Genomic DNA, 22,293 nt, shown 5'->3' on the forward strand with positions numbered 1-22,293 from the left:
CCATTTCTCTGGTTTAGTTTACTGAGCTCATTGGTATGTAGCTGAGGAGGCTGCAGCATAAAAGCACAAAAACTAGTGACTCATAACCCTTTAGTAGCAGACTGTGAGCATAAAACATAGCACACTTTCATCATCCACAATGTTTTTTTCAAACAAAACAGCACAGGCTAGTGATTCAGCATTGGTGTGGGTTATAGTACATGAATTTTTATCCTGGAGCCCTCCTGTGTCTGATTTCTTCCTTCATTTCATGAGTTTAACAACTCCCACCCCCTTTCCTTCTTGGTGGTGCATGCTGTAGATTTCATAGTAGCTGAGCCCCTTGGCTGGCTTACACATGCACGTATAGATTCCTATAGAATCTCCTCCACAGAAAGATGGAATGCTGTCAGGCTGAGCAGTGCTTCTGTGTTTACAGCAAGCCTCCATGCTAAGGTTATATGTGAAGGGCAGCAGGCAGCTGGTTATTTACTGCCGTAATAAGCATTGGCAAGCAAATGACAATATTTTGTGCTGTGTGCTGCTTGCTGTTCTTTTCAGCATGTGAAGGGATTTCTAGCTGTGCTCTGTTTATGTTCATTCCTGGGTAGAGGTGGAAGCAAGTGGCAGCTTGAGTTTTGCAGTTTGACTATATTTTATAAAGATAGTGCTGCCTATGTTACAAAGGTCATCTTATTCCAAAAGTTATTTGGGTTTGTCAAGAAAGTAAGTCCTTTGCATTCCTAGCTTCCATAAATGACCACCAACTGTTTTATACATATCTAAGTAATAATATGATGTGTGTTACTACTAAAGGAGGTCCCAGCTTTTTACAGGCTGTGATGTCTGATGGGAAAAGTTGTGGGTTTTTTAAATCTGAAAAGATGAGACAAAAAGAACCAGAAGAAAGTAAGTGTGGGAAAGCAGACAAGTATACAACATCTTCTAGAAAAATTGGGACTTTGGCACTGCCATAGTGGTCCATTTTATATGCGTACTTCTGTTGCAAAGAATAACACAAAACTTGGGCTTTTTCTCTTTCAAGTTAAACCATAAAATATTAATCATCTAGAGAGAAATCTGAATGTTGATTCTGCATGTTTTGGAAGACGAGGAAAAGGAAGGGTAGTAGAATCAAAATCAAGCACTTCCTTACACAGCAGGTAATTAGATTATAAAACTCAGTGCTACAGGAAATTATTGAGGCTAAGAGCTTACCAGTATTAAGAGAGGGGATTATACACTGATTTGGATAATAAGAACAAGCTAAGTCAGTGGTTCTTGCAGACACTAATGTTGCCGAGATACTGGATACATAGGGTGGTGTTTCAAGGCATGTACTAATTGCCGCCTAATTTCAAACGGCGGATCACACCTGCGTATCCCCACTACCACATCTCCTGTGGTCACGTAGAACAGACCACAAGTGGAGGGGAAGTACTAGACCAGATGTAGTTTGGATCTGGTCCTGCATGGCACCTCCTTCCTTTCCCCTTTAGAAAAGAGAAGGAGAGATTCCCATTCTGTAGATGGCAATGCTGATACCAGTGCTTTAGTGGGTACAACTCTAGCCTTCGATAGTCTGTGCCTCATAAGTACTGTTGCTTGAAAACAAACCCTTGGATAACCTGCCCAAACGCAGAAGCAGGAGGGAGACTGAAGTAATGGGATTGTTGGTGTAGAGAAGCAGGCAATAGAGTGTTGGAGAAGGGGACAAACATTTTTAGCCCTCAGGTTAGGTTATGTTTATGCATGACTAAATTTTTCAGTGGTATTTTACTTCGTTAATGGATAACCTGCAGATAGCATACATCAAAAATACGGCACATTGTGCAGACCTAAGGAATGCTCACCCTTAATATGCTGACGTGGTGCCTAACCCCAAGTCCTTCTATACTCTTCATAGTATAAACTTATTCAGAATTTAATGAATTAAGCAGTTATAGTCCATAAAGATTGCAGAGAAATATATCATCTTGGTCATGGTGTAGCACAGGCAGGATCTGTTTTGTGATATCTTGTAATCCTTCAGTAATTTCTTGAAAGGATGAACTTCCTACTGAAGTGCTGAATTGAAGCAGAACGTGATTTACAGAACTACTGTCTGCAATCCCTGCTGAATTTAACATTGCTCTACATTGCTTCTTCTACGGATGTCTAATGAGGTTATTCCTAGGTTAATTTTTCTCCTGGTGCAGTTTTAATTGAACTATAATGAAGGCAACAGAAGATTCAAAATAAAATAACTTGAGAAAATCCATTTCATACTGCAGCAGTGCTTTGTGGTAGGATGTTTGTTATTGCTGCTAATTATTATTTTATATGAGACATTTGTCTAATAGCATGTGTGTGCATGTGAATCATCTGCAGAGCCTGTGGCAGCATTCCAGAAGTAAAGTTAGCTCCAGCATCTGAGTCACTGAGTTTGCACCAGTAGGTTTCATTCCTGTGTTAGAAGGAATGTGAGGAAATATTAGTATTCTTCAGCTCAGCAATCTTGGAATATAAAGGGAAATATTTTTGCATTTTTAAGAGATCATATATTGCTGTTAGCTCTCAACAGTCTGCTGATAAGGAGCTAGTAACTTACTTCTGATCGGGATCTAGCTCTGAATTTTTTTCTTTTAATAAAAAGAAGAGGAATCATTCTTTCGCAGAGGACGAAAGCAAAAATGAGGTTTAAAGTTGGATCTGATACGCAGAATGTAAGCATGGAAAGGAATGCAGTATTACAGAGCTGTACTGCTGCAAGTAGGGGCAAATTTGGCCTGCTTAGAAATATTACAGTTCTCTGTGCCTGAAGATCCTGCTCGTCTTGGAGGAGATATTGCTAAGACCAGAGTGATCCCAAAACAGTCAGGTGGCCAAGTTTGAGAGAAGATGGGAAGCTTCGTTTGCTTCAGCAGCCACAGTGAAGGGATTTACTCTGAATCTTTTTAAGCTTTTCAAAGCCCCACCAAAGGGTCCTCCCTTTCTCCTCACCTCTCAAACAGATCTCCATGGCTTTTCACAGCTGGCAAGTTATTGGCTGGTTGTAGGAAATTGGGTTCCCTCCCTTGATTATTGCATGAGAAAGTAAGCAGGCTTCACTGCTGTTCTGGAAGCTCTTACATCTGATAATGTGTTTGTGGTTTTCCTTTTGCAAAATACTGTTTACTGCTCATTTGAAAACAGTTGCTTTTGCTCCTCTCTCAGCAACCATGTGTTCCTATGGATTTTACTTCTCATCTGGACACCATAGTATCCCTAATTGCTTGTGCTTTAGGGACTAATGAATGAGCAACAGAGATCACCTGTTGCTTGAAACTTAGATGAAGAGTTTGAGTACGTATCTGAATATCCCTGAGCCTTGGCTCCAATATTGCATTTCTACCTGTGAGGAAAGAAGGGAGCAAGTGATGAAGCAGAAGCAAAGCCCATCTTCTTCAGGAGTGCAGGGACCAGACAAGCACCGGAGCTGTGGGTGAGCACTGTGGGCACCCCCTGCTCTGCTTGGACAGCTTGCTGCCACACACAGTACCTGCCAGGCTTCCCCTCTCTATGCCTTTCCTACTTGCAGAAGGAGGAGTAGTACTGTGAAAATAAACACTGCAGGGACTATTAAAAAAATATATTCATTTGGAATATGAATATATCAACTATCAGCCTTTGCTTTGCTAGTAAGGCTGCGACTGAGAGGAACCAAAATGGGAAAGGGGATGGTGTGTCAAGTATCACCCTTTGGTTTCTCCTCCCTCTTCTCATGGTTAAACCATGACCATGAGTCTGAGTGCTGCTCAGTCTTCCCAGTCAGGTTGGTAACATTACTGCATATTATCACAGAACATAACTAATTAGGCAAGAGCTGAACTACTTATGGAATTTAAATGGTATCTAGAACTACAGCTGGTTGGTGATAACTCACTAAAAGGTTAATGTAAATTCGTGGCTCTTCTTGCTGCTGTTAGTAACATGGAGAAGAGGTGAATGTTCTCAGTTCTGCATCTGTTAGAACATCATCCATGTGACTATGTTAATTTAACTCTTGCTTTGTCTTTAAAACACTTGGCCCCAAACCATCTTTATTTTCCTCTGGGGGTATTTGTGGGAATATCTCTGGTTTCATTAACGTTCACGTGAATATTCCCTAAAGCTCAATGCTGTCTTTGAAAAAATATCACTTTCCCCAGTGTGCCTTGGTGCACGTTAAGTCCAGCGTAGAGGAAAAAAACCTAAGACAAAAGAGATGCAATAAACCATCTGTTGTACCTTAGCTATGTCTTGATACAAAGAGCACTCTTGGGGCTGGATGACATGCAGCACGTGACACCCTGCAGAGCGTGTGCATCCAAAGGAGAACATGGAAGTGAGTACTTATTGCTTCATTGTGTACGGTGTCTTAGTCTGTGGATGCCTCCTGAAATCATACTGCTCAGTGCCCATTAGAGAAGATTTGACATGGGTGATATAGTTCATTCAGTGGATTAATTTGAATAAATAAAACCTACTGCACTTTTCCTCTCTGAGTGGAGCTCGAGGTGCTAATACAGGGCAGACAGGTGCTGGTGGACGGGCATGGGTACGGATGCTTGGAGAAGCCTTGCCTGGGAGATGACCAGGTTTCTCAGAAGCAGCCATTAACTTATTTGGCGGTTGGACACAGCTAATGCTTTTGTCTGTCAAAACTATGGAAACCGATGTGTCCTGCCTTGTGCCTTGGACCATTAAAATGGCGGCGAGGGCAAATAGGTTTGAAAAATACTTCAGGTTTTTTGTGCAGGTTGCTTGACAGATGCTCTCTTGGTAATACTGATAAGCTGTTGGCCTGAGACATGAGAAAGGGGGTTGCAGGTGTTTTTGCATCCACCACTTTTGGCCTTTGCCTTAAATTTAGTTGAACTTCTCATGACTGTATCAAGAATGAATGTAGACATTTTGGCTGAAAGTATCTTTATTATTATTTTGGCTAAAAGTATCTTTGGGAAAGCTGTCCAAAGAAGGATTCCTCTGCTTTTCTGGAGACTCTGGTTGTAATTCTGCCTGCTAGGGCTTTTTTCTTCACGGTCAGTTCTTGTGCTGACCCTCCGACTAGTTCCTTGGATTGGAGCTGGAGTGCTCCCTGCACCTGTGGGGCTTTGAGTTGCTTGTGGGTCTGCCCAGTGTCAAAGCCAGCCTGAGCTGATCTAACAGTCTATCGTAAGACAGATATTGCACTTTTCTCCTCTCCTGCTACTTCTGAGCATGCAGAGAGTAGGATATCAGTGCTACAGTCTGCTGTGATCTGGGAAACAGCATTGGGAAAGTTGATATGAAGATGTCAGCATCTCTAGCTAAACACTTTTTCAAGTATGTGGATTTGTGATATAACAGAATTTTGTTACCTGGATGCTCTCCTCTTTGGGTAATATTTCAGAATGAACCAGCACATTAGCTGTAAGAATATTTTATTAAAATACGTCTTAGTTGTTTCCAGGCAAAAAAACTTTTAAAAATATTCCCCCTTTGATATGTGCTCAGTAATCTGTTCAACTGATTTCCATCGTCCTTTTAATATTTTTACAAAAACGAGGAGTGTGTTATTTTTTCTTTGAAATAAATTAAACTCTGTTTTCAGCTAGGGAGCTTTCATTAGACTTAGTTTGTAACGTGTGTCTCTGGCATCAGGAGATCCTGATACTGGGCTGTAATTGAGTTTTGCATTCTGTCTGAGTCGAGTTCATCTCAAAACCTAAAATCTAAGGGAAAAATAATTTGTGCAGATGGTCTTCATAAAACAAAGGCAGATTAAATCTGGAGCTATCACAGAATTGCTCTTACAGATGCATCTGCTGCAAAATAATTACCTCTCTTGAGCCCAGTAAGTTAATCAGTGCATTTTGTTTGTGTCTGCAGTGAAAACAATTAAAAGCTCATCTTCTATCTTTTAGGTAAAGTTACAGATTCTCCAATTTTTAAGGGTAATTAGATTATTTTGATGTGTATCACAGTCCAAAGTGTTCTTGTTGGACAACTACCTGTCTGTAATATAATTTACGTGTAGCCAGGATTTAATTACTTTTCAATCACCTGTTTTTCCTTGGGCTGTATTTTGCTAAAGAGTACAAAATCCTTTTGTCTCCTTTCATGTGAATTGCATTTTAAAAGCTTAGGGCTTTTTGTACAAACATAAGAACTGTCATAATTTCCATTTATTTCAAATTGTCGTTACATTCACATCCTGCAATGTGAGAGAAAATTCTCTAGTGTAGTTGAGAAAATAAACGCTGCTACTACCTTGGTGGTGATCTATGAAAACCTTTGTTGGGATTCTGGTCTCTCAAACACTGTGTAAGTGCATGAGGGTAGAGGGGACCCAACTGAGAGGAGCAGTGGATGTCAGAAAGCAGCTACTGATGGTGACACCTCATTCCTAGAAGCACATCTGAAATTCCCAGCGGACGTCCACTGTGGGATTTCAACAAGAGGTTTTCCTCAGTCTATCAGTATGGCTCAGCATCACGCTGTGGTTTCCTGGAGGGGAAAAAATCCCACCCCTCCGTGCTGAAATGACTTGTGCAGGGTGGACAGTGGCCAAGCTGGAGAGAGAGCGCCGCTTCCCTCATGGTCCAAAGCAGCAAGAGCTTCTTCCTCCCCAGGGTCACAGCTGCCAGGGCGGGCACAGACGCTGCTGTCATGAACCTGTTTTCTGCTCTGAAGGGTTCTCTGGAGCCTGGACTAGGCGAGCATCGCACCTCACATGCATGCACTGTTTTAACTGTGGGAACTCTCATCACGCAGTTGACCACACAGCGTGAGCACTGCCACAGAGAGTGAGGCTTTGAAAGGAGGCAGCACAGGCTGATGGCATCATTCCTTCCAAGCCTCTCTGCAAGGTAGCAAATGTGTCTTTGTTCCTGCTTTGCACAATCCCTGCTCCTCCAGGACAGGCCACTCCTTTGCTGTCTTCAGGTTGACTCTGTGCTCCCTGTAGTGTCAGTGTTTTGTTGATCAGCTGATTTAAATGATTTTTCTTGTGCCTCCTTTTCCTTACTGCTTGGCAGGAGGATGAATAAGCCTTCATTGTTGTGCTGGAGGTTAAAACAAACCAAAAGAATGCAGGCTCTTTTGAGCTCCATGGTACATACCAGTGATGATGCAGCTGAGTTTAAAAAGAACAGGATCACACCCCATGATTAACCTTGCATGCCTTCTTCAAGATGTCTTCACTTTGTTAGCTCTTTGTGCTCTGCTTGTACTTGCATGTTGGCGTTAGATCACAAGTGCTGCCGTCACTGAAATTTACCTTTTGTCTCCACCTGTGTTTGAATACCTTAATCTCTAAATTATTTCAAGTCTATGCTGCAGCAGACTGGCCTCTTATGTTTTTATTATAAAGAATGAGTAACGGTTGCTTGAGGCTGAGGGGGCACTAAGGGCACAACTGAACCTCTGTGCAGCCAGCCAGACATTTGTTTTATTTTAATTCTCAGTGACCTTTATTTTACTGTGATTCAATTGCTCACTCTAAGGTGCCAGCCTTTTTTGTGCTCTTAATGCATTAAACATTTTGCGAGCTAAAGGAAGTGTCAGATCTATCTCCTGTTGTCTTAAGAGTCACGATTAACCTTCAGCAGTGAATGTGACCAAGAGGAAGCAAAAGAATGTAGCAGTGGATTTGTTTGTAGAGTGGAGGAAATGAAGGACTCCAGTGCTATGATCACAGAAGTTTTAAAACTTCAGAGCTGAGGATCTCCTAAATGTCAGGTTTATTTTCTGACAGCTCTGCCTGACTTAATTAATGGGAAGTGCACCTACCCACCTTATTTGTAAGATAATAACGTTCAAGTCCAAGTCATTCTTGGATATGAGCATTTTCTGATACGCTTTTGTAGCTACGCTTCTTTAAGAGGCACAAGCATCTATATGCTTTGCAGAAGTGTCCTCCCTTAGGAGGGTACTGAGGCTTTGTGGATGGCTTATGAGAAAAATGAAAGAGATTAAGGAAGTGGGTGGTCAAGGTAGTGGAATACAAATTAGTTACTTAAGTCCTCATGTTGTCCACACTTGATCTAAAAAACCCTATTAAGTAGCCTTTGAAGACTAATCCCAAAACTTGAGCTAGAAGTGTTCACTGAAGTCTTTGTTGCAGAATTTCCTGCTTTATTTCTAAATAAGCCAGATGTATTTACTACAATCACAGAATACAGTCTATTTGAATTAAGTTTTCTTTAGGCCCTCTAAAACAAAATTCTTAAGCTGATAATAAATTTTAGGGTTAAAAAAATTAAAAGAAATTTACCTCGATGTATGATCAGCGAAATTATTTGGATCGTCAAATCCGACTGCACCAAACAATCTCAAGTAAGAAACAGGAGACTCTAGCTTGTAGTAAAACACAGCAGTCAGGAATATCTCCAGCATAGACATAGGAAATCAAATAGTGGTAAACTTACCATTTTATTTGAAAAATTTAATCTACTGTCACTGTTAAGGATCTGGTTTGTATCACACACATATCATACATATCCAATTTTATCACTGGATAAACATGTCCAATATTAAGGCATTAAGTATTTGCCTTTTTCTTTGAATAGGTGAGTGGCTATATTAATATTATTAATATTACTAATTATGTTTGTATTAATGTTTGCCGGGAGTGATAGCAGTGGTGACCTATCACTAATTCATTGACATTTTTAAAAGAAGAGGAAATATTACTCAAAAATATGTGTGAACTTTTGTTGTTTGAATACCTGTCTGAAAATGAGATTTGATGGCTGAAGTTGGCAGCTATTTCCAATGGTGGAATGAGTGAGTTTCACAGTTTGATCAAAATTGTCTTCCATTTTCTATATTAATTTTAGCCACATTGTAATTTGACTCTGAGTGGTAAAATCTGAAATGATCCAGCAAAATTTGCACAGCCCTATCATGCCAAATTTTTAGGTGGTACTAACCTTTCTTTCTCCATCACTGAGAAGTGGTCCAGCGGTTCAGGCTGTGCACATGGGTCTGGAAACCTTACTTGCTTCCAGACACTCTCTGAACAATTTCAGGGCCTGGATTGTTACTGCTTAGGTAGGAATTATGAGCTCCATGAATTTGAAGCTACTTTGTTAATTGAACTGAGTTTTCAGGCTTCTGTAACCGTTTTGCCCCAGGGAGCCATTCCACTTTGTAATGGGTTTTTCACCTTGTCTAGGTCACCTTAACTGGCTCCCAGAGTACTAAAAGTAACTAAATACCACCCTGATGGGGTTTAATTTATATACACCTCTGCCTTCCATTTCAGTGTAGACTCATTTAAAAAAAAGTTATCTTTTCAAATTATTTTTTCACATGGGCCAGCAAGCCTTTCTCAACAAGTAGAGCGATATTCACAAGCATCCATCCCCATGTCCACGTTCTCTTTAAAATGTACATCCAAGAGGAAGATGCTGAGGTATCTTCACCAATTGAGATCAGAGTGAAAAAAACCCTAACTTTGAGCAAGGCTACCATATTGAAGGAATTTGTTGTTTCTTAAAGAGTTCCCATCACTAGTCCGAGGATACCTCTAAACCCATCTGACTGATGATTCCTGGTGCAGAAGGTTGGTTGCATGCCCAGAGAGCTGGGCTGATTTTAGTCTCTATGTTATTCTAGGAACATAATTTTCATGCATTTACCACCTGTGGTTCAGCTCCCGATTGTCTGGACTCAAAACCAGTCTCTCTTATCTGTTGATTGCCCATTTGTTCAGCTTTACTCATGTTTATTTTCATAATTTTAATTTCTTGTCTATTTTTCCCTTCTGATATTGTTTTGGAGAGAGGAGCAGTTGCATGTGGAGACCTGTGTTCTTACCCGGATGACAAAAGAGCAATGGGAATTGCTGAATGCTCTGATAACATTGGTTGCTTCGCATTTGAAAAAAGAGCCAGGCAATTTTGAAAGTCTGATCAATAAGCTGCAAATTCTGAACTTACTGGTACTTCCCAGTATCTGAGTGTCTGTTTCTATAGTCTCTCTAGCCCATACTCAGAGAACAAATTCTGAAAAAACATGATCATAATTCATCTAATTACTCTGTTGAAAGTCACATCACCTTGATAATAGTTGGAGTGTTGTTCTTTACTATTTGTAAATGATGCAAATATTTACACATGCAAATATCAGATGGATTATGAAAAACACACATAACAGTGTTTACAGATCCCTGCAATAAGCCCTAACTCTCCTAAAGGAGCTTTATCTTTTTCTCTACCTTGCTACTTGTGTGATTATTTTTGAACAAAGTAGGTGTTTTCAGTTAGGCAATCTCATGGCCTAAGGTGGGTGAAAAACACATCCTTCAGTAAAGGAACATTTGAATTGCCCTAACTTGTTCTGGCTTACCTGTCTTTTTATTTTCCTTGTTTTGCAGGAATTAATTAATTTTCCTATTCACGAGTATTTGTGAACATCACAAGATGTTTTCATGCTATGTGTGGTAATGCAAGATCTTAATATCTCTTGTGTGTCTTAAAAACATCTGTGTCATAAAACTGTGGTGAACAAACATTACATGGTTGCAGTAACTATCACTAACCACAGTTCGTCAGTAGTTGAAGGTGTTACTGAGAAACTGTCCAAGCAAGTGGTTCACACACAGCAGCAGGCTCTTGCCTGATAAAGTCTGTGCAGCCTCTCAGCAGAGTCATCCTGGTGCAGAATTGCTGTGGGGTGGTAATATGGGATGGGCAATATGGAGTTTTATTTTGTTGGCTTTTTAAACAGGTTTTGGGCTCTTCACTGACCTTCACAGTTTACACAGAGTTGTGTCCAGTTGTAATTCAGGTGACCTCTTTGGTTCGAGGCAGAACTGAGAGGTTTGAGTGCACCCAGATCTGCTTATGGCTAAGAAATTTTCTTAAAAAGCAGGACTAATAGGCTGTGCAGCCAGCTAAAGGCATGCAAATAAATCTGGAGTGACTGAAACCTTTTACTGTTAGGCCTTTGAGGGCAAAGCTGAATCATAGCAGGGAAATGCCTGTGTTGCCAAGCCTTTCTCGGGACTGACTGAGAGGACAAAGCGAGGAGACAGGAATGGAGAGTGCTCTAGTTGCTTGGTGAGTGATTTTTCTACTTTTTAGTCATACTCCTTCTTAAGGACTTTCTCCTTTCTCCATTCTGCCCTGCCCTTCAATTTTCTTTAGTCCATTCAAAGGAGTATTGAGTCCCACAGCCATGACACTACCTGAGGAAAGTTTGGCAGGTAGCGCAGCCCATTAACAGCCTGAGGATTCACTCCCAAGGCAATTCGTACACTATAACCATTTTCGATTTCAGTTTTAGGTCCTTGGTTTATTAGCAATTCCTGCAGAAAGCTGACTGATTAAGTGGCAAAACACTTCTGTTCAAAACCTAATTTTCTATCAAGCTGGTTCTGATGGAAGAGATATTCAGTGATTCCCAAAACGGCAGGTAGATGATTAAGAAAAGGCCCTTGTGGTTCTCAAGCCTCCAGCATTTGTGAATAGTCTATAAATGTACCTATCACTCTAGTCCAATAATCTTTCTCTTCACTACTTGGTTTCAAGTAATACCGCAGCAAAACTAGATGGCTCAAATTTTTATCCAGTGTACTTTTAAAGTGGCAAGCCAAAATGCCTCAGACTAGTGAAGAACAAATACCTCCAAATTATTAAACTTGTATATCTTGCTTGCTTTTCATTGTGTTCTGTTTGAAACCACATTTTCTGTCTCTTGAAAATTTCCTTGATGACTGTTTGATATACCTGACTGACTTCTTCAATATGAAGGTGTTTCATTTATTAGCCTGCAGAAAGCTGATAGGTGCAGATTGATATCTTGCTTCCATTCTTATTTCCGTTTTGTCATTTTTGATCAATATCTGGTGCAAATGCTTCCTCTGGCAATGCAGAGAAAAACAGCCCCAAGCCATGTGGTCCCACATTCTGCACCATGGGGCTGGGGCAAGGACTGAGCTGCAGGTCTGGCCTGGCTGGGTCTCTGCTCAGCCTGTTCAATGCAGCCCCATCAGGCCTGCGGGGAGACTGGGAAAATGCCTCACTCTGCCTTCAGATCTTCACCAGAATATCAGTAGATTACTTTAGTACCTGCTTTTTAAGATTATTTCTTTCTGGTTTTGGTTTGTTTTTCTCTACTCCCACTTCTAAAAGAAATGCAAGCCTTTCTGTGCTTGTCTGACACGCAGTGTATATCCAGGAGCATGACACAGACAAGAAGCGTGGTTTTGAAGTCATCTTATTGTAAGTAAATTCAGGAAACCACGTCTGCAGGTGTTCCTCCGTTGTTCTTAGTGAAAGATCAATCCTGACTGGTGGTAAGGAGCTTTGATCTGAAGAGGGACTATTTCTATCACATCTAGAGAGAATCAATCTGTCTGTAAGCATTTCTTGTGTTATTCCCACCCTCATGCTTTAGGCATTAGACAAAAAAGAAAGATGAGAACCATAAAATCTGCAGACCAAAAGGTACCTCTCTTGTCTTTCTGTTGTACAACTTGTGGTCTGCTGCTGAAGAATTAGTAAAGTTAAAGCTTAGATGCCATTGCCTTCGAAAGAGCTAAAATCTCTATGGCTTCTTTTAAATTGTGTGAGAGCACCTGTGTCTTCAGCAGTTTTGAAGATCAATCCACTCATTTGGGATCTGGGCCTAAATAATAATTTGGTAGAAAGTTGGACATACTCACACAGATGCATTTGACTACGAGACATACAGTTGTGCAGGTTGAAGGGGGTAAAGAATTGGAGCAAAGTTATATTTGTTAGCCTTCACCTTCATCTGCCTTATTTGACTCAGTTTTCAACCTCCACAGTGTTCGGAGCTGGTTGGAATGTGAGCTGAAACGCACGTGAATCTCTGCAATGTCAACTGTATGCGTGTTTGCGGGTGCTAACATTGTAATGAATTGGACTTTCATGTGCTGTAATGGCAAGGGAAGGCAGTGTACACTGAACAGTCCCTCCCACCTCTCCTTTTCCAAGTTCACACAATCTGTAAATAAAGCACATCTTTTGCTGAATTTTATATAATATTTTGGTCTTCTAGTCTGTTCTTGTCATTAAAGAAATACTGTCATGACAGGCTCTTCCTCTTGTATTTTAGCTGTATGAATAGCATCATATTCTTGTTTTTCCAGGCAAACTGTCATGCACATCACTCTGCAAGGAGATGCTGAAGGTAGAATTTTTGTGAACTGATTTTGAAACTTGAACTATTGATCTCCAGTGAGAGCTGTCTGCTTATTCCTATTCCTCTTGAGTACTGAAAATGTGTGACTCTGAATGAAAGACAAAGTGTTTAGTATATCAGGAAAGGATATTGCTTTGGGTTTTGTTTTCTTTTTAGTACTTGCAAATACAGTGATATTGTCTTACTCAGTAATACTTGTAATCTAGAGTTGCTTCCTGTCATTGGCAGTGGCCATTACTGAATATTTCAGGATAAGAGGCAGTTTCCCTCTGTTTCATCCCCATCCTCCAAAATGGGTGTCTGCAGCATAGAATATGCTGCCTGTTGGGCCCCATTCTTGCCTCTAGCAGAGGATTTGTTAAAGCCCTGAAGAATGGGATTTAATAACTCTTCCAGACTTTTTTTTTGCTAGACTTGTCTATGATTGCTAATTGTCCTCCAGATAGCTGCTCAAGTCTTTTTTTAATTTCAACTCACAGCTTCATTACTTCTTCATGACAACATCTGCAGTATGTCTAGAAGTACAGTGTCTTTCCTTTGTGTGTCTTGCCAGAAACAGGAGGGATTTTTCCCTGCCCATCTTCTACCTTAGAACTGTGAAGAATGTTGTCTTTCACCAGTCCCTCTTCATCTCTTCGAGAGGTCTCCTTGGATGACTCAGGTTCCCAAGGGACTTTCTCAGCTCTTCACTGAAGAGGTGGGCAAAGCAAATCCTTTTACGAATTCTGCCATTAAGTAGCTAGTAACTGAACCCAGTGGCTGAATAAAAATTCCTTCCCTCTCAGTTAATAAGGGTTCTTCGGGAAATTCTTTTTATGTCAGAAAGCTAACAGTTCATGAAGACCTGACTCCATAGAATAAGCTGGAAAAAAGACAATAGACATGACTGGAATTTATAATTTTTAGGAAGGAAAAAAATACGAAGGACAACAACTACCTTTTGCTTTAGCTGTGCAATTTGAACGAAGTGGAAAAGCTCCTTCAGGCACCATAAACCACAAAGCCCAGTTTTCCTTTATACAATTCTTTACACATCTTAAGCAGTGAAAATCAGGCAGGCAGAATTGTTTCTCACTGGTTTCAAGCACTAGACTTTTGCTTTTATTCTGAAATAGGATGTGCTTAAAGACAAATGTGATCTGGGGCTAAATTAGAGCCTTCCATGTATAAAAAAGCAACACTGCAAGTTGCTGATTAAAAGAGGGAAAAATCGATCTTTTTAATAAAAGGCTTCTGCGTGCTCATAGGAGGAAAGGGGTCAAACTTGGCTCAAATGGTGTAATTCCTCCTTGTGGGCAGAGCAATGCTGTGTTCCTGGTGAGTAAGGGGCTTGGCATGAGAGGATGGTTCTCAGTTTCAGCTACAGAGGAGGCAGGGGCTTGGCTTGGGGATACTCACATTGGATTCTTACCTGTTAAAGGCTGAAAGCCCATTGGGATGTTTTGGTGTGGCTAAGGAGACGCTGGTCTAGCACAGCACTGCTGTCTGTGCACATGAACATGTGCTGCTGTTCTTGCAGTTGCTTCCCCACGATCTCCTAATGCCTAATTGGAAACTGAGCAATTAGGTTAAGAAGCCTTGTCAGAGTTTCTTTTTGGAAATTGGTGCCTTTAGTGTTACACAGGCAAGGTGAGTCTGACTGTCAGTTCCCAAGACTGTATATATAATAGGAAAGCAACAGATAGTTGCAGTTTAATAAAGCCCCTGATGCCCTCATCTGCTGGATAATAACTTTAATTGACAGTTAATGTTTTCAGCTAGATAAACAGGTTTTTTATTATTTATCTTCCAGAGAAAGATTATTCTTTATAGTAGAATCTTTAACATTAGATCTTAAGAAGCTTTTTTAAAAATCACAACTTGAGACAAATAGGATGCTTTAGGGATTTTTGTTGACTACAGAATAATATAAATTAAACCCCTCTAAATATACCTATTTGAAGAGTTCTTAACTTTGCTATTTCTATTTTTAGAATGGTGATGAGCTCCAAGGCAGGAACTTGCCTTGTAAAAATAATATCTCGGGTACCCCAGTTATGTTGCTGCCCATCTCTTTGGAGATACCTGGTATCTTTGCAAGGAGAGATGTTCCTGTACGCTGTGGCACTTACAGCAGCTGTTCACAGACAGTTACATCCAATGCCCGTTGCTCTGGGGCCCAGCTGAGGATCTACCTGCAGCAGGCTATTGGGGCACAGCCATAAGTGATGGTATTTACAATGCTGCTGCTGCTTCTGCTCATACCTATTGCCCTGGACCATGGGGCTTGGTTGCTTAGGAACAGGTTTGTGAGATGACAGCAGTGCCTGTCTCTCGGCTTTCAGCAAACAAGGAGTGTTAATTTGTAGGAGTTCATATTGTACCTTACTTGCTCTGTGGTTTATTAAATCCAGCATGTTTGACTAGAGCATTCTCCGAAAGATTTCATTTAGCTGAGTTTTCCAGCTGTCTTAAAAGTATGGCCCAGCAGGCATCAGCTGTGAGCTCTCAGAGCAGGGCAGAGCTTAATACCAAGCGTGACATTTGGAAGAGTGTCTAGGGGGATGCACTATGCCTGCTTATTGCATTTCAAAAGCACTTTACCATTTAGCAGGCTTTTTATTTTTCTTGAATTTCAAATTACTAAGGGAGTTAGAAAGGGAGGGATTTATGCTTCTTCAGAATAACTGCTTACGTCTTATCCCACATGAATGATAGCCCCCTCCCAACTTTTCACACAAGTGTGCAGCAGGTAGAAAAAAAAGGCAGGGAACCTGACTCAATACTGGGTTATACCCAGGGCTATTCCTCCATCACTGCCTCCCTTTTCTACTCCATACCCCAAATCCCTCCAGCCTCTTTCTTCCCTTCTTGCTGCGTTTTGCCTACCCAGCATTTGCACAGCTCCCAGCCAGCTCCTCAGCAACCAGACACAGCCACATGTGCCTCTCCAGTGAGCTGGTGGATGAAGGACATAACTGGTTATGTCATGTGTAAAGCAGAGTCTCTCTTGTGAGCTACAGCCTACTGCATGTTATTGCAGGAGAAGGCTGCTCTGTGTGTCATCAGGGAGACAGCAAAGTAGCAAGGCTTATGAAATTCTTATTTTCACTTTCAACTCATAACTTAAGTACACACAAGGAACAAATATTGTCTGCTTACAGCAGTATTTTTGAATTACAATGTTATTGAAAATTCCATTTGCCTTTCCTTCAAATGCTGGAAGATTCCTCTAACAACAATGCAAGAAGAAAACAGCTGTTTTCTGCAAGGCAGACATGTGTGCAGAGAAATGGTAAACTACTGTAATTCTTCCATACTGTACAAGAAATGCTTTGGGCTCTGTCCTTTACTCAAAGTAATAGATGTTTGTGCAGCACCTATCAGAATGATACTTGTTTTGTTTGATATTTGTGGTTTCGGTGCTATTGCAATTTAAATGTTAGTAATGGAAATCATACAATGCAAATATATTCCAGTTCATGTAAAGGGATGTAATTAGCAGTTCACACATGGGTTTTTAACTGTCGTAATCAATGGAAATTTTATTAATGCAAGTAAGGGAAATAGGATTTGGTCCCAAAATGTTTAGCTTTGCAATGCCTGAGTGCTCTGGTATGTTGTTACTGGCAGGCTAAGATGCCGTGTGTTTGTGGTATAATGAGCTCCTGCTAAATTCTCCTTAAATTTCTTCTTTCTTCCCAGAGCTGAGTGGAATTGTGTTACTGTGATGATACATGCACTCCCACTGGAAATCAACCAGGTGGAAATTTTTAAAAAATATTATATTCTCTGTTTTAGCTGTCTCAAGTGCTCAACACATGTAATGGTAAGGTGCATGGGCACCTGGGGAGTTCTACTGCGACATGGGAGTTGTTCTTGCCTCCTGTTCAGACAGATGCATCCCCCAACTGATGTGATTTGACATAGATTTGCTGTTAGTTGGGAGCTCTGCTCAAGCCCTAGTAGTATTGCCTCTATTTGAACTTTTCCGTGCCATATGGACGTGCCTGATGCAGAGGCAAGAAGGGATTTTCTAGGAGTGCTGAGAGGGCTGTATCAGCCCTCAGGGACGCCATCTGTGTGCACTTGTCTTACCGCTTAACAGCAAGCACAGAATTAGGGACCCTTTCTTGTTTGTGGATGATTGCTTTCAGCCCAGGGTCATCCTGGCAGGTTGATGGGAAAAGAGAAATAGTACAATCTGTGAGAACTTCTGAATGGCCTTTTTTTAATGGGTACCATCAACAAAAACAACTGGTGGTTTATGTCTTGCTTATATGACTCATCATGCCTCATGGATGCTGAGAATGTGTTGACTTTAGCTGTAACAAGTCACAGTGGGGAGCAGACTCGTGGGTAGGAAGAGCATGCTGAGGTGCAGGTGGCAGTGTCTAGGACAGATGAGGTGTTCAGGTCAAGAAGTGTCTGATTTTATGACCAACAGAGGAGAGTCTTCTGTCTACCTCTCTGAGGAAAAGTTTGGGAGCACCAATTAACTGCTCTGTGCCCAGAGGCAGGATATGTGGTCTCTTTCAAATCTTGAACTTGGCATAAATTCATGGCGGTGCCTTGGATGAGGCAGTACTTTAAGTACTGACATGAGAGTCCATAGCTGGAGTTTGTCTCCCCAGCTAGAACATGTCTTCTGCTTCTGCTGTTCAGCTACTTTGAAAAAAAAGTGATATTCAGTTATGCTCAGCCCCATCTACTCCCAGGGAGAGTAGGTAAAGTATGAATGACTTTTGGGATGGTCTCACCCAAGGAAGGAGTTTTCTCTCATCTAGCTCTCTGCTTTCCTTTGTTTTTCCTTTCCACTGTTGCTCAGTTCTCTAGTAATATTTGTTTAGGGACATTTGTTCAGATAAGCTGGTCTATGCAGGCCTTCACAGCCAGCTGTAGCAGGAAGCAGACACATGTTTTCTCAGTTCACCATCTCAGAGTGGAGTACCTAAATAATCTCTGTCACTCTGAGATGCACTGGATAACAGTCCCATCATTGATGTTGCAACATAGGGATGTGCTGTAGCATCATCTAACCAACATCTGGTTGAACTTCAATCAGTACTGCGAACATAGGGCAATTTGTATATCTCTAGATTAATTTAGTTCTGTTCAAAAAATAATTTGCTTTTCTCAGTCTCATAGTTTTCTTTGTCCTTGTTTAGGGTGGCACAATCAAGGCACCCAGTGAAGTTCAGCCCCTGCTCAAAGTTATCCACAATATGTGGTCAGTCAGATGGCTGAAAAGAGTCAAGGGCTTGCTGCCCTTGTTGAATGTGTCTGCTCCAATAGTCTCTAACACCTGAGAGCAGCGCTGGAGTGGATATGGGATTGTCATTCATTTTGGTGGGCTTGGACTCCAGCTCCAGAAGTGCCAGGGATGAGTAATTCCTAAGCCCTGGTACAAACGATTCCTGCCCTAAAACAAGCAATGTAATTGCCCTTTTCACAGAACTGATGATGACAAAACACTGTTGTTTAGGTCTGTCGTACTCAGATCTACAGTATAAATCTTGCAGACCCTTTTGATAGGATGGACCTTTGCATACTGGGCAGGAGGGGAACTACACACCCCACATGCAGGGTTCCCAGGAGGCAGTCAGGCAGTGTGGGAGAGCGCAGGAGGCTTGGACAAATGCAGCTACAGATGTAACTAGAGTTTTAGCAGCTGCTGGCATCCAGCTAAGCCCCTGCAACACATGGAGATAGAGATCACAGCAACACCAGCTCTAGTGAAGCACCAGCAGCTGCAGGAATCGCTGCCCACTTGAACTGGGGGGGATTTCTTCCCCCAGAAAGCTGGCAGTGTAGGAGCTCTGCTGTTTGAGAGATGTCTTGTTTTACACTCTGCATGTGCTTGAACACAGCTATACAGAGGCTCAAATCGGTACGTGAGCTGCATTTGTAGAAGAACAAATAATAATATTGCAGAGTTGTTGCATCACTGAAAGTGGCCCAAGTCCAAAGCAGGATTTCATTGTGTGCTTTGAGCGGCAGGGTTATGTGCTTGTACCAGATGGAGACTTTAAATTTTCATCAGCAGGTTTATAAACACAAAGAATATCCTTTTATCAGCCCCCAGGTCTTTTACTAATAAGCTGCAATTGCTGAACTTCAATTAGCGTGGAGTGGAGGCGCAGATGAAATATATATCCTTACTGATGCTTATCCGTCATGTGAGAATGAAATCAAGACATGAGTAATGACCTGTTTCAGTTTTTAGAGCTTTGTTTGTTTGTTTGTTTATCCCCTTTAGCACATGCTTGGTAGTATAAATGAGTGAAAATACCTAAAAATAATCTGGGCCAGATGCTCTGGTGATGAAACTCCATTACAGGCAAGTGGAGTGTGAGTTTTCAGACCCGCTCATCTTTGCATTGACTTCTGTAGGCACTGGGTCAAGCCAACACCTGGGTTTTATGACAGCTGTGTTGTTAAGTTTGCCATGGAAGGATAAAGAGTTTAGAAAACCACATTTTTCTTGCTGCTGAGGCCAGACCAGAGAGGTCTAAGCTTTAAAGCAATGCTGCTGTGTGCTATCAGGGAATCCCAGTGTTCTTGAGGGATGCAGGCGCATGGAGAGGGAAAGGGATTGATTAGTTTAATGCTGTATTTGTCTTTAGCAGCATGTTTGCTGGCCTACGTGGCGTGCTTGTGCGCTGTACATGTGCTCCAGCTGAGAAGCTCTTTCTGGACCCCGCAGGCATCCAGCTACTGGGCATGTACCTTGTGGTTTATAAATCATTCAGGAGATTTGTGCCTTACGACAGCAGTATCAGCTCTTTAGAAGGTGTCGAGTAAGGACCTCTACCTCGACTGAAGTCTTTTAGGGAGGAAAAGGGTTGAGTGTATTTGCAAAGATGAGTCTTGGCACATAGTTTGAGAAGGTATTGGGAAATTATCAGGAAAGCAGAGGAAAAGTGCAACTTCATGGGATATAGGTTGGTTCTGGGAATTCTGTGTCTGACTGTTCATGTCTTGCCTTAAGAAGGCTTTGCTGGAAAAGTAATCCACTAAGAGGATAGATCCTGCTGTTGAAAAATAGAGAAACATACATTTGAATCAGTAACTGAAAGAAAACCGTTCTCCCAATAATATAATTGAGTACTTTCTGACTAATGAAACGCGAAAACATAGCCCTGAAATACTTACCAGTCACATCTTCGGTGGATTGTGCTTCAGCAGAAGATAGCTGCTTTATAGGTGATACTGCCTTTAGACTAGACTAGCCTAGATTAGACTAGACTATAATAGAATAGAATAGAATCATTTAAGTTGGAAAAGACCCTTAAGATCATTGAGTCCAACCGTAGGCTTAACACTGCCAAGTCTACCACTAAACCATGTCTATGAGTGCCACATCTACATGTCTTTTAAATACCTCCAAGGATGGTGACTCAACCACTTCCCTGAGCAGCCTGTTCCAATGCTTGATAACCCTTTCAGTGAATAAATTTTTCCTAATATCCAATCTAAGATCGCAGGAGAAAGGCAGAACAGCATTACAAAGGTCTCCCCTGACACCACGAAACCAATAGGATTTTGTTCTTCCTGGATCATGTAGGGTTGAGATTTGTGGCCAGAGGCAGCTGCTGCTCTTTTACAAAAAATATGGCTGTGAGCCGTGTGTGAGGAGCAAGGTGACAGCACAGCACAGGGGGCTGCAAGTGACACAGGAGTCTGAGCACAAGTGCCACTTGATTGAATTATCAGAGACGTTTGAGGCTTCAGTTCTAACTTAACATAGGCACCAAGGCTGAGAGATTACTGAGGCGAAATGGATTTGTTCCCTTTGATTAGCTCTGATTTGCTACTACGGTGGCATATATCAAAAGAAGGCCACTAAGCTTTTCTTTGTACTGCGCTGGAAATGACACATTGCAAGAAGAGGAAAAGTTCTATGTAAAATTGCAGAATTGGGGATGAAGTAAAATTGAAAAGTGAGATCAAAGGTAGAAAGTAGGGAGAGGAAGAAAGAGGCAATGTACAATATGGCTGCACTGACATCTTAATTTCATTTTATGAATTTGACCACTCAGGAAGGGGAGGGTAGCTCTTTGTGTACTGGGAGGGAAAGAGCAGCCTTCTGCCACCATGCTGAAATTTCCTTTGAACATGGTCTCTTACTGATAAGAAGGACTGCACTCTGCTTCATATTTCACGTAATTAGAAAAGACCAAGCTGTTTTCTGACTCCCTGCTTCCTGCTTATGTAACTTGCAGATGATAGCTGTGCGATCTCTGCCTGAGCCCTGGAAAATTTTCTTATTGGTGACTCAGGTGCTTGGCAAACGGGCTGGTGCAGCAGACTCCGAGGTGAAATTGCCGTTAGAGGCACTCACTGGGTACCAGAGCCCAATTCAAGGTCTCTTTATGGAGGCTTTTCCTACCAGAAGCTGTGTGTAGTTTGCTGATTGTCCTGGTCACATCATTGACAAGAGTCTCTGTGCTGATGCTGTATTAATTATATGCAAGTACAAGACATCCCCCTTGATTACATTTGACCAGAAGAGAACCATAGCCCAGACTGTTACCCAGAGATGTGGGTGAGCAAGGAAGGAGAAGACCCAGGTGAGAATGAGTCCTCAGCCTTTAGATAAATGTTATGTGTAAAAATTCCTGCAGGATGCGAGAAGAGTGTTCAGTGCAGCTAGGCTGCAAAAATAGGATTTCATCGGGAAGGACAGGGTCCCCTTTTGCAGTCCCCATTCCCAAACTCTATACAGTCACCATAACAGTGTTGGTTTGGAGGCTCTAGATCTGGCTGAAAGCTGAAGGACAGGACTGCACATTGTGTAGGAGTAAAATAGAGAACTATGAAAAGGAAAGAACTAGACCAGGGGACGAAGGGAGAAAAAGGAAACAGGGAGAACTGCTTCAGCTGCAAACTAGACTTTCCTGAGGGTCGGCTGTTGTCGGCAACAGATCCCAATTTCCACCTCTTTGGAAGTATGACTGAGAGGAACTAGGAGGCACGTATTACCAAGTAGGTTCAATCACTGCAGCAGGGTGAGGCTGGGACAGCTATGTGATCCCCAAATACAGCCCGTCTTGTATGAATCTCTGCACCAAGCTACTCTGGCAGCCCAGCCAAGTTTAAAGCAGTACCGAGCTCACTCCTGCACACAGCCTGTTTGCCAGACTGCAGTGAGAGGCGACAAAAAAAGATTTTGCC

The 22,293-nt window shown here is 41.7% G+C and overlaps 1 protein-coding gene across 10 annotated transcripts in view; it reads left to right on the top strand.

The window, feature by feature from the left end:
* SHLD1 (shieldin complex subunit 1) overlaps positions 1 to 22,293 on the top strand; it is a 63,027-nt gene that overhangs the window by 21,448 nt on the left and 19,286 nt on the right. The window lies entirely within an intron of this gene.

The sequence above is a fragment of the Caloenas nicobarica genome, chromosome 3 (assembly GCF_036013445.1).
Source record: "Caloenas nicobarica isolate bCalNic1 chromosome 3, bCalNic1.hap1, whole genome shotgun sequence".
Lineage (NCBI taxonomy): Eukaryota > Metazoa > Chordata > Aves > Columbiformes > Columbidae > Caloenas > Caloenas nicobarica.